General features: G+C 39.3%; 1 long non-coding RNA gene across 1 annotated transcript; it reads left to right on the top strand.

The window, feature by feature from the left end:
• Window positions 1–8,467: 8,467 nt before the first annotated feature.
• Window positions 8,468–9,762, top strand: LOC145109227 (uncharacterized). The gene is made up of 3 exons (XR_013708825.1): window positions 8,468–8,852; window positions 9,060–9,200; window positions 9,481–9,762. It is a non-coding gene; the product is annotated as an uncharacterized LOC145109227 (long non-coding RNA).
• Window positions 9,763–11,742: the final 1,980 nt, after the last annotated feature.

The raw sequence follows: 11,742 nt of genomic DNA, 5'->3' as shown, positions 1-11,742 counted from the left end.
AAAATGAATCCCTTGAATTTAAATTACTGTTTATATGACCCATAAACTATACCCTATATAGCTTATATGTTCGATCGAATTGAATCTACGTTTCGTGCATTGATAAGGTAATTGTTCCATAAACTATACCTATTATATCTTATATGTTTGTTAATGTATTTAATTCATGTTTTACCCTGAAAACTCTACAAATATGTTGAAATCTTCCCTTATGCGCAACATTTTACAAAAGGGATAAAGATCTAAGTGTTTTATAACACGAAAAATCTTTGGTTTAAATCAATCGCATAAGTTTTAATCCTGTTTAAATCCTTTATATAAATCACAAAATTTATTTGTGTCTTGCTTGTATCCTCCCCCTAAAAACGTTAAAACAGTAAAGGTATATGGGTATGAACTCACAGTTAGTTGCGAGAAGGTGTCGGACTGTGAAACTAAATGTGGACCTTCGAATCGTTGAACATGGAATTAACGGAATCCTAATAATAATTAAACACATATACGCGCAATATTAGCGAAACCATTAATTATAGTGCTGGAAAACACTTGCTTTTAGTTAAGGAATGTTACCGGGACTCGATTGAATAAAAAAAGCGGGTTTTCAGCCAAGTTCACGACTTGGGAAGGTTTGCGGCCGTGAATTGTTCTCGGCCATGAACAGATCTTGAATGGTTTACGGCCGTGATCGGTGTTCTTGAAAAAATATGAAGGTTTGAAGGGTTCACGGCCGTGAACTGATTTCGGCCCTTGAAGATTTGAAGATTTGAAGGGTTTGCGGCCGTGAACTCAAGAACAACAAGACTTGATTTGACGAAAAACACGTTTTAGAGGCTCCACAGCAATATGCAAAGGTGATTTTCGATGATTTTCGGAAGAAAAAGGGGGGAATTCTTGAGTTTGCGGTTGGGAGGTTAGAGAGAGAATGGATGAGTTTTCGGTCAGAAAAGTGTAAATGAGGGGTAGGAGCACATATATATAGGCTGGGTGTATGGTCGGTGGTGGGGTCCACCAACAGTGAACGAGTTTACGGCCGTGATCGGGTTCACGGCCGTGAACACCAGTCAGGCCGATTGTTACTGATTTTCGAAGAAAATCGGGTTTTCGCGTGATTTTAGTTCCGACTCTTATATAAAATTAAATTATATAACTTAAATGATTTTCCAAACCATAAGAATTTGACTGAATTAAATAAAAATTAAAAATTTATTTAACGGAATCGGGCTAACGTTAACAGAAAAAGGTTCAGGTTGTCACATCATCCCCCCGATAGAGGGAATTTCATCCCGACATTCAAACATAGAATACAATCATGGACTCGGAAAAAGATGTGGGTACTTCTGTTTCATCTGATCTTCGTGCTCCCAAGTGAATTCAGGTCCCCGATTGGCATTCCAGCGGACCTTCACTATCGGTATGCGACTTTGTTTCGTTCGTTTGACTTTCCGTTCCATGATTTCGACTGGTTCTTCTACGAAATTAAGGTTCTCATTGATCTCTGTCTCATCAAGAGGGATCACAAGGGTTTCGTCGGATAGACACTTTTTAAGGTTTGACACGTGGAAGACAGGATGAATGTTACTAAGCTCTTGGGGTAAACGAAGTTTGTATGCTATGGGACCGATCCTAGTGAGGATGTCGAATGGTCCTATGTATCTCGGATTCAACTTTCCACACTTTCCAAAGCGTATCATTCCCTTACAGGGTGAGACCTTTAATAGAACGCGGTCACCAACCTAGAACTCCAAAGGTTTCCGTCTCTTATCGGCGTAGCTCTTTTGTCTCTCTCTTGAAGCTTTTAGTCGTTCCCGGATTCGTACGATCTTTTCTGTGGTTTCACAGATGATTTCTGGGCGAGTGAGAGTGATATCAGGGACTTGACCTCTAGCTAGTTGCGTGTCACCCACCTCAGCCCAGCACAAAGGGGATCTGCACTTACAGCCATAAAGGGCTTCAAACGGCGCAACCTTGATGCTAGTGTGATAGCTGTTGTTGTAGGAGAACTCGACCAAGGGTAAATGGATGTCCCACAACTTACCAAAGTATATTACACATGCTCTCAACATGTCTTCCAATGTCTGAATGGTCCTCTCACTCTGCCCGTCTGTATGTGGATGATAAGTTGTGCTCATATCCAGTTTAGCTCCAAGAGCCTTCTGCAATGATTGCCAAAATCTCGAGGTGAATCTGCTATCCGAATCGGAGATAATGGACACAGGCACACCATGCAGACGGACTATATCTTGGATGTAGATTCGTGTCAGTCTCTCCATCTTGAATGTTTCTTTGATTGGCAGGAAGTGGGCGGACTTAGTCAATCTGTCGACGATTACCTAGATAGCGTCAAGGCCACTTGGGGTCTTGGGAAGTTTGTTAATGAAGTCCATTGTGATTCGTTGCCACTTCCACTCAGGTATTTCTGGCTGCTGAAGTAGACTTGAGGGCATTTGATATTCCACCTTCACCTTGGCGCAAGTCAGGCACTTGCCCACGAAGGTAGTGATCTCTACTTTCATGTTTGGCCACCAATAAAGCTTTTTGAGATTCAGATACATCTTATCTGAACCTGGGTGAACGGAGTATCTAGTCTTGTGAGCTTCGTCCATGACAACCTCCCTGTAACCACCGAACTTTAGGGTCCAGATCTGGTTCATGAAATAGTATACTCCGTCTCCCTTGACCTCTAAGTTCTTTTCCATTCCCCTCAAGGCTTCATTCAACATGTTCTATGGTTTTAGGGCTTCTAATTGAGCCTTTCTGATTTGTGCAGATAGATGGGAATGGATGGTCATTGTCTGTGCCTTCACTCTACGACCTGTATACTCTTTCCGGCTGAGGGCATCTGCTACCACATTGGCCTTTCCTGGATGATAGCGTATTTCACACTCATAATCATTAAGTAGCTCAAACCACCGTTATTGCCTCATATTCAACTCTTTTTGATCAAATATGTGTTGTAGGCTCTTATGGTCAGTGAAGACAGTACACTTGGTTCCGTAGAGATAATGTCTCCAAATCTTTAATGTGAAGACCACCGCTCCGAACTCCAAATCGTGAGTTGTATAATTGACTTCATGTGCCTTCAGCTATCTCGAGGCATAGGTAATAACCTTTCCTCGCTGCATGAGCACACAGCCCGGGCCCTGATTTGATGCATCGCAGTAGACAACAAAGTCCTCCGTCCCTTCTGGCAGAGACAAGATGGGTGTGATGCATAAGGCCTGCTTCAGTGTTTGGAGCGCAGTGTTTTGATTTTCTCCCCAACTAAAGGTTACACCTTTCTGAGTCAGGGCGGTTAGAGGCTTAGCAATCCTGGAGAAATTCTGGATAAACCTGCGATAATAGCCAGCAAGACCCAAGAATTGACGGATTTCTATGGGCGTCTTCGGTGCTGACCAATTCTCAATTGCCTTGATTTTGGAAGGGTCCACGTGTATGCCTTCTTCACTAACCACGTGACCAAGATCTCCGGAACATCACCCTCATGGACTCGTAACTGATGGTACCCTGATCTCATGTCTATCTTTGAGAAGTAGCTGGCTCCTTGAAGTTGATCGAAGAGGTCGTCGATTCGGGGAAGAGGGTAACAGTTTTTTATGGTAAGCTTGTTCAGTTCGCGATAATCTATACACATCCGAAAGGATCCATCTTTCTTTTTCACGAATAAGACCGGGGCTCCCCAGGGTGAGGAACTTGGTCTGATGAATCCCTTGTTGAGTAGTTCATTGAGCTGACTGGATAACTCTTGCATTTCTGCCAGCTAGACGGTAAGGGGATTTGGCTACGGGGGTAGCTCCGGGGATTAAGTCGATTCGGATCTCGACATGGCGCTCGGTAGGGATTCCGGGAAGGTCTTCGGGAAAGACATCAGGAAAGCTGCAGACATCGGGGATGCTCTCGAGGTCTTTAACTTCCTGTTTCTCGTTAACGACATGGGCTAGGAATGCATGACATTCCTTTCGCAGATATTTTTGGGCTTTGATGCACAAAATGATACGAAGGTTTGAGCTGAGTTTAGCACCATAGATAATAAGGGCTTCTCCAGATGGCAAATTGAGACGAATGGTTTTTCATAATAAAGGATATCAGCACGATTGGGGCTCAACCAATCCATGCCGATGATGACATTGAAGCTTTTTATGGAAACTTGCATAAGGTCGATTGGAAAAGAATGGTCATTTAGGGTAAGGGTACAACCTATGAATACGTTGTTAGTGCTCTCTTTCTTTCCGTTAGCCATCTCGACGGTGAATGTTTCGGTTAAAGGTTGGGATTTATGCTTGAGTAGATGCTTAAATGCATGAATAACAAAACTTCTCTCCGCACCAGAATCGAAAAGAATGCATGCATAAGAGTTGTCGAGGAGGAACGTACCCGTAACTACGGTGGGATCAGCGACTGCTTCCTCCTTGCCCATGGGTAGCACTCTCCCCGTGTTGCTAACTGATGCTTTTGGGCAATTCCTCTTGAAGTGCCCGGTTTCTCCACAACCATAGCAGGCTTGGCTCACTCCAGCTCCAAAGGCCTGATTGGTTGGTTGGACTGGTGTCTTGCAGAAATGAGTTGTGTGCCCCTTTCTGCCACATTTGTCACATTGCATCTCTCTATAAACTCCCAAATGATGGAACTTGCATTTGTTGCACAAGGACAGGTTTCCAGCATAATGGCTGGGAGGTAATGGAGTAGTGGAAATAGCAGTAGGAGTGGTAGCGGCATGAACTGCCACTATTTGTTGTTTTTTGGAGGGCTCCTGCGAAGACTTGCCCTTTCGCTTGTTCAAGAACTTTTTCTTCTCACAACTCGCCTTTGGTGGTTCGGGAACAGCTGTCACGGTTTCATGATCACTCTCGTGATCTATCAAAGTCTGCGCCAGGCAATTGGTGCTGTCGAATGTGAGAGGTTTAGCAGCCAAAACGTTTCCTTGAGTCGGGGGTGTCAATCCTCAAATGTACCTCTCAGTTTTCTTACTTTTTGGGGTTACCATCTCGGGACACAGAAGAGCTAGGTCGCTGAACCTAGCAGTGTATGTAGCAATGTCGGAACCCTTTATCTTCAGGTTCCAGAGCTCGTGCTCCAGCTTTGGCATCTCGCCCCTCGGGAATACTCTGCAAGCATTAATTCTTTCAAATTCTCCTAACCCATGTCATTGGCTACCAGCAAAGTTAAGAATTTAACTCGGCTATTCCACCAACTCAGTGCTCTATCGGTGAAGGTGCAGGCGGCAAACTTCACCTTTCTTGCCTCGGGGCACGCACAAATCTCGAAAATTGATTCGATCTTTTCGAACCAACGAGTTAGGGCAATGACACCTCCATTGTCGTCAAAGGATTTGATTTTGCATTCATAAAGTCTTTGTAGGAACACTCCTTCTGGTGTCCCTGACCACCATCAAGATTAAAGGGATGGGTACCACTTCCCGATCCGCTAGAGCCGCCAGAATTGATCTGTGACATCGCGGCAGCCACATCGGCTGTAACCGCTGCTTGGAACATAGCAGGATCGAACTGAGGAGGTGGTGGCGACAGATTCGTCGGAGGGTTGTTGTTCTTTCTGTTGGGTCTCTTCCTGCGAGGCATCTTTCTCTAAAAGATATAAGGGGAAAATGACGATAAGCCTCCTACATTGATCATGAATCAAATATTTTCGAGCAAGATATATCTTAATCCTACAGTGATAACAAAGATCTACAACAAATGTTTACTAACATAAACAAGGAATTGCAGGTCTTTTATTTGTGAGGATTTGTACTACTTGTAACAACGCTGTGCAGTGATATAGTGTTATAAAATACTCCTATAGTACTTTAACTATGTGCTTCATTAGTATCAGATATGTTGAGTTTTAGACTTGTCGCAACACCACAGTCACTCCCAAACACATGTTGGTCATATCTCGGATAAATGTAGTTGATCAGGTTATATTGGCCCCACATATTATTACATAACTATTCAGGTATAACTGCAGTGTCCAACTAGTCCTAAATACTTTTAAGTAGTTCTTACTATGATACAGCTTCTTGTATGTATGTATTCTTGTATACTTCTTGTAAAATACTTAAATTTTAAAAGTATACTTTTAGTTTCAGAGCGCTTTGGCCCCTTTAGTGTTTATAGTTGTATACCATGTAAGGTTCGATATACTTAGTTCACTATAAACAATAGCTCTGATACCAATGTGTCACACCCCCAAACCGAAACGGCGGAAACGTTCGGGGGTGGAGGATGTCATGTATAATATCACAACAATTGTATCATAGCAATCAAAGTAAAACCAACCATTACATTGAATAAATAAAATATTTACATTTGTTTGATACATAGTTTGTATACATAAAAAATACAGCAAAATATATATAAGACGTGACTCTATACGCTCCGTCTTCTCAAAATGCCGCGGGAGTACCTGTCTACTGATTTCCTGAGAATACAAGCAATTTTGAAAGAGTAGCAGCATTAAAGCTGATGAGTTCATAAGTATATTTTTGAGAAGGAAACCTGTATGTGAATCTGTAAAAAAATGTTTACATGCTTTCAAGAAAATCCAATATTCTCTCTAGTTTTGAAAAGTAGTCTTTAACCCTAAGTCCGAAGTGTATGTTCGTTACTGTGTACTAATAACCTATATGAAAGCATTATTTTATATATCTGGATACCACCAGTCGTATTGTATAGTTTTGTTTTACATGAAAACTATATTATGAAAACCCTGGAATCCTCCAGTGTGTATAGTAGTTCTATTACTTTAAAATGAAACTAATTGAAGTTGTTACCATTCATACATTAATCGTATTATTTAGTACCAAATTTATGAGTTGTTATAACTATACTTGACCATTGAATTGTTTGAACGGCGTTCTTCAGGTGTCGGAATAGAAATGACTTTGTTACCCAGGCCTGTCGGCCTAACTGTAACTAACAGTTGTGTTGCGGGATTGTCAATCCCGTATAGATCTATACACAAACTCACGTTCTCCCTCCAGGAGACTCTAGTTATAATCTTAGGACTTTTGTTAGTACTTAAGTAATTACGCGAAGAATGCTCACTCATAAAATGCTATACTAACGATTAAGTGTAGAATAAAATGAATCCCTTGAATTTAAGTTACTGTTTATATGACCCATAAACTATACCCTATACACTACTAGAAAACATGGCGTTTTCCTACGGAAAATAGCTCCGGAAAATTTCCGTAGCTAATTAGCTATGGAATCGCTACGGATCAGCTACAGAATGGGATGCCCTAGTTTAGTAACGGAATAGCTACGGAATAGCTACAGAATAGCTACGGATGTGGGTCCGTAGCTATTTCGTAGCTAATTAGCTACAGAATAGCTACGGAATAGCTACATATGCAAATCCGTAGCTAGTTAGCTACGGAATGGCTACGGAATACCTACGGATACTAATTACCTACGGATTAGCTACGGAGTATGCTTTCCGTTAGAATTCCGTAACTAATCCGTAGCTAAGTAGCTACGGATTAGCTACAGATTTTTCTTATTTTCAATTTTTCGGGCACCAAACGTCTTTTTTTCGCTTCGTATTTTTCACACCTCTACTATACATGATTATCTTTATTTTCACCAACTTGTAGCTATTAATATCGTTCATAAAGTCGTGTTCCCCTTCGGGATCAAGTACTCGTTTCACAGTTTAACATTGTAATGCATATACTTTTCACCAACTTGTGATGAATTATGTTTGTATATGTATATTTATATACATGAATGAGTTGTGGTATATGTGTACGTGTATATGTGTATGTATACTTGTTTGTGAGATGTATGTGTACGTATTCATAAGCATTATAGTGTTACACCATTAAACGAGCAATGGATCCCGTATGTGCACACGGCTTTATAAATGATATTAATAGCTATAAATTGGTGAAAATATAGATAATCATGTATAATAGAGGTGTGAAAAAAACGGAGCGAAAAAAAAGACGTTTGGTGCCCGAAAATAAGAAAATAAGAAAAATCCATAGCTAATCCATTAGCTACGGAATTCTAACGGAAAGCATATTCCGTAGCTAATCCGTAGGTAATTACCTATAATAAAAAATGCATCAAAAATCCAATTTTAGAAAGTTGACCCTTTTTAGAAAGTTAACTGTTCGTGTCTTAAATATGTAAGAAAATTTATCCAAAAAAAAAATTAAGACTCGAATAATAATAATAATAATAATAATAATAATAATAATAATAATAAAAATGAAAATAATAATAATAATAATAATAATAATAATAATAATAATAAAGGAAATGAAAGGAATTCGGTATTGTATTAATACATATATCGATCCTTCCTAAACGGATGTGGCATGCCCGGCCGAATGGTATGATCTTGAACTTTGTATGCTTCGTGCCCGAGTTCGAATCTCCTACCTATTTTTTTTCGTTTTTGTCGCTTGCCATTACATATTCCACATTAGGGTTTTTTTTGCTAAAAAGAAACGACCGATTCCGTTTCCTTCTTCCTCCCTTATCTGTCTTCTGTGAACGCTCCCAAAAAAACCCTCGCGTTCATCACTTCTCCGGCGGTCGTCCCCTTCTCCGCTTCGTCGTATCCTCCGTCGAACCCTCTTTGTTCGATTTCTTCTCCCACGTAAAACCCTATATTTTTCTAACAGATTTTCATTGCAGGTGAAGCTCGATTTCTTCTTCACTCCGTCTCTCTCTCTCTCTCTCTGTCTCTCTCTCTCTCTCCGGACCACCATATCCACCCACCAAGATCGATTTGCTGGTGTAACATCGATTTGCAAGCGAAGCATCAAGCTCGATTTGCAGGTCAAACATCGATTTACAGGTGAAGCAAGTCGACCACCATTGCAGCTCTCAAAGATCGATTTTCAGGTGAAAAATACAATTCTTTTTCATATTTTCTTTAGTTTTTGTTGCAATTTTTATCAGACTGCATTGATTTTGCCATTATTTTAAGGGTTTCTCTTGAGTTTTGAATTTTCAATTTCTGATAATTGAAATTTTGGGGGTAATGGTGGCTGATTTGGAGTTAGGGATGAATTTTGAGGTTATGATATTCACTTTCTTAATTTCCCACAGGTGATTGGTTTTACTCTTCTGCTGGAGATAGTTTATGCCTCATGTCATCAATGTTGTGGGATTCTATAGACAAAAAAAACCCAATGATAATACGTTGCTATTTCTTGCATTTCTAGAAGGAATTTAACTGCACATCACAAAGTTAAGTACCTAATGGAAATGTAAAAATTGGCTTATTTTTGCACGTTTATTTCAGAATTCAAGGATGCTTCCAATTTTAAAGAGAAAATGCAGTCGTAATCTAGAATATTACCTGGTTTTGGTTGAACTAATCATGATCAGATTGAATCATATATGCTTTTTGCTGCTCAAAAGTAATATTTGAGTGTATGTGTCTAATCAGATATGTATGTGTTTATGTATATGTCATTTGATTTGTATGTGTATGTCTTAGCCTTATTATGGTTGTTTCCAATTGCAGGATCAAGTTACATACAAATTTGAGTGAAGAGGTCCATGCTGCTATTAAATCAAGATGACAACGAAGTTTTGAGAGCTTGAATGGTACCAATATTGTTTTGACATTATTAACCTTTGTAGAATAGGATTCTACTTACTAGTTGGTGATATCTATATTTGAAGCTAAAGGATGCCAAGTTTATTGTAAATTGTTATTTCATTAGTAATGTGTATTTGTATTTGATACTTTTTTAGGTTTATGAGGTTTATTGTAATATTATTTGATTTGTGGTTGAATTTAATATTATTATTAGGTTAATGTAATGGGTTTTTTTAATATTTTGGACAGAAAAAAATGGATTTTTTATAATTTTTTGCTGTTTTTTTTTTAAAAAAAATAAAAGTAATTACCTACGGATTACCTACGGAAAATCCGTAGGTAATGTGAGCCGTATGAAATCCGTAGGTAATGAAGGTGAATGTTAGTCAAAGTGGGTCCCATCGGTAATCCGTTGGTAAACTGTAGTTGCTGCTTTCCGTAGCTATTCCGTAGGTATTTTAGCTACGGAAAAAACCGTAGGTATTTTGTAGCTAGTCCGTAGCAATTCCGTAGGTATAAATTTCCCACGGGCTATTATGCTACAGGCCTTTTTCCGTAGCAATTCCGTAGGTATTGCCTTATACCTACGGAATACCTACGGATTGTGCTGTAGGTATTACCCTTGTTTTCTAGTAGTGATATAGCTTATATGTTCGATCACATTGAATCTATGTTTCGTGCATTGATAAGGTAATTGTTCCATAAACTATACCTATTATAGCTTATATGTTCGTTAATGGATTCAATTCATGTTTTACCCTGAAAACTCTACAAATATGTTGAAATCTTCCCTTATGCTCAGCATTTTACACAAGGGATAAAGATCTAAGTGTTTTATAACATGAAAAATATTTGGTTTGAATCAATCGCATAAGTTTTAATCCTGTTTAAATCCTTTATATAAATCACAAAATTTATTTGTGTCTTGCTTGTATCCTCCCCCTAAAAGCGATAAAACAGTAAAGGTATAGGGGTATGAAGTCACAGTTAGTTGCGTGAATGTATCGGACTGTGAAACTGAATAAGGACCTTCGAATCGTTGAGCACGAAATTAACGGAATCCTAATAATAATTAAACACATATACGCGCAATATTAGCGAAACCATTAATTGTAGTGTTGGAAAACACTTGCTTTTAGTTAAGGAATGTCACTGGGACTCGATTGAATCGGAAAAAGCGGTTTTTCAGCCAAGTTCACAACCTGGGAAGGTTTGCGTCCGTGAACTGTTCTCCGTCGTGAACTGTTCTCGACCGTGAACAGCCCCTTGAATGGTTTACGGTCGTGATCGGTGTTCTTGTAGAATATATGAAGGTTTGAAGGGTTCACGGCCGTGAACTAATTTCGGCCCTTGAAGATTTAAAGATTTGAAGGGTTTGCGGCCGTGAACTCAAGAACAACAACACTTGATGTCACACCCCGTTAAAGCGGAAACACGAAGGGTGACAGGCTAAGGTCTCATAACACGAGGTAAATAGGAGTACCAACCATAATCATTGAGTATTTTAAGTTTACATCACATTTGAATCAAAATTACATTTTAATTCCCTACTACAAAGTCTAATACATAACAAAAGAAACATCAAGTGCAAATTCTTGTTGATGTCTAATTTAGATCACTGACCGTTCCCTGAAAAACATGCAAAAACGAGGGTCAACTATAAAATAGTTGGTGAGTTTCACATGTTTATAAAGTACATCATTTTAGTGAGAAAATATAGGTTTGTTCAAAAGTTCCAACTCGAAATGAGTGTTGAATGCCAAAGCACTCCGTTCACAACCAAGCCTACCGACAGTTCTTGCCCCATTCCATTATGTCCATGGTTCCCATAATGTCAGTTCACGGAAATATGCACTCGCGGTTCTGGGCGAGTGGGGGCTGTCGACCCCAAATAGCGCTATCCATAAGACCATCGGCTCCAATATGAGTTAATAGGTTGTATCGGTTCACCGGGGACTTAATCATACAAGTTCATAACACCAAGTTCATAATACATGTTCATATCACAAGGTTCATATAAAAAGTTAATAGCATGTAGTTCATAACAGAAAGTTCATCAAAGAGTATAGTTCCAAGTTCGTTAAGTTCATAAAACAATATTGTTACAAGTTCGTTAAGTTCATAAAACAATAGCTTTCCAAGTTCAATAAGTTCATAAAGCAAGACTTATCAAGTTCATAGTTC

This window comes from Lactuca virosa, chromosome 4 (assembly GCF_052849685.1).
Source record: "Lactuca virosa cultivar CGN04683 chromosome 4, Lactuca_virosa_CGN04683_v6, whole genome shotgun sequence".
NCBI classification, from domain to species: domain Eukaryota; kingdom Viridiplantae; phylum Streptophyta; class Magnoliopsida; order Asterales; family Asteraceae; genus Lactuca; species Lactuca virosa.
Note: the sequence above shows the minus strand (reverse complement) of the source record. Positions and strands in the feature narration are given on the sequence as shown.